Genomic DNA, 1,967 nt, shown 5'->3' with positions numbered 1-1,967 from the left:
GTTGCTCGAGTGAACGCAGAGCATAGCCTGTATAAGGAGACGCAGAGTAAAAGTGTTTACCATTTCTACCAGTAGATGGCAGTATAAGTGTATTTAAACCATAGATTTAGTTATATTTACCTGTGTCTTTGTTAATTATCTATGTTATTGATACAGATGTATTTAATGCAGGTTATTTCATCTGATATTTGATGTTTAATGTTAATTTGCAACCTAGTTGTACACATCATGTATTTACTTGTTATTTGCATGTCATGAAAGAGTGAGCATGTGTAGTTCATGAAGCAATAAATAATGACAATTGAAAAATAAAGAGACGTTTGGTTCATTTTTATTAAACCCTAAGCATAATTTACCTCTCCTTCACTCTGGACGACACATTCAGGGAGATGGACGAGTTCCAGGAAGACCCAGCTCTCTTCTTGGAGGAGAACAGCTGGAAGGGGGAGGACTCTGAGCACACTGACCCTGCTCAACCATGAACACCTCCAGGTCTGCAGTGTCCCAGTTTATTCACTGATTCATTTATTACAGGGCTAAGCACAGCAAAGTAACAGATATCAGGCGTTCTTGTTTGTATCTTGTTTTCTATTGTATGTTCGGTTCTCTGGCAGCTAATAGAAGCAATGTAAAAAAATGTAGGTTGACATTTTCAGGTCTATAAAACTTTCTAAACTTGATGGTAAAAATGCAAAGAAAATGAAGAAAACTGTCTCTCTGTGTTGCTTTATTGCATGATGAGGCATGGAATCAGAGTGAGAAATAAATAAATTAACAATGTACCTGTGTGCACAATTACAACAGTTCCTCTAGCACCATCATCATTTGATGTGATTCTTGTTTGCTTGTTACTTCTCTTTTCATGTGCCATCGATTAAACGATAAAACAAACTATCAAAACATACACGGACCCAATAGAGCTCCAGTGCATTGATGGAGATACGCAGACAGCAAGTATGAATGGAGGTTAAAAAATGTGTATTTCAGCCATTTAATATTGCACTTATGCTAAGTGCACAATCAAGGCAGTTGTTGTTTTTTATAGCACATTTTGTTTTGCTACAAAATCAGGTGCATTAATATGTCAATTTATTGTGAACAACATCACCGGGTGGTAACAAATCGAGAAAATAGACCACACTGTTCAGTGTGCATGCAACTAATTATTGATCTATTAATACAACCAATAGAAGAAAAGATGACCAACAATAATTTAAAGTGCAACAAGCATTATTAACTTACATAACTTGAATCACTTGCAACTTCTTATGCATAATAATAAATAAAACATCGTTACGGCAGACAGTTATATTTTTAATTTGAACTGATAAGCCATAGTTCAGGATTGATTATTAATATTTGTTTCTTATATACAGTCTATGATCTCACCCCTCTTGACTACTGTAACGCTCTCTTCGCCAGTGTGAGTGAAGTTGACTGCAAGTTTACACGCATGAAATTTAGTTTTATGCATGCATTTGCTTATTCATTGCAAAACATCCTGCTAGAAGCTGCATGATATAAATATACAAAGCGTAGTTTGTCATTTATTTATAGAACTACTGGTTGTTGCTTTAAAAATAATGCTTTTTAAAATACATGTGGAATATGATGACGTTATTAACGTCGTATAATAAAGTATTAATACACCAGCAAGCAATCAGCATTCGCGGGAAATATCAGATTAGGTGTGCCACATATTTCCGCTCAGAGGGGTGGCTGTGTTGTTACATGTTTTTCTTTGTACATTAAATCCTTTGGAGTCAGTAATTATTTATTTCATACTTCAATTCGTAATATTTTAACAAGTTTTGTTTAATATAATGTTCGTATCAACTTCTAAAATATTGCAATATCTACACTCTAATCATACACCACCCTATTTTACATGCAGAAGTTTCGTCCTAACTGGCGCGAAATTGAATAGCCCCGCCCATTATAAGACTCCTAGTTGCATCAAGTGCGCC

This window comes from Anarhichas minor, unplaced genomic scaffold (assembly GCF_050575085.1).
Source record: "Anarhichas minor isolate MPS153535 unplaced genomic scaffold, ASM5057508v1 ptg000058l, whole genome shotgun sequence".
NCBI classification, from domain to species: domain Eukaryota; kingdom Metazoa; phylum Chordata; class Actinopteri; order Perciformes; family Anarhichadidae; genus Anarhichas; species Anarhichas minor.
This window is presented reverse-complemented; position numbering follows the sequence as displayed.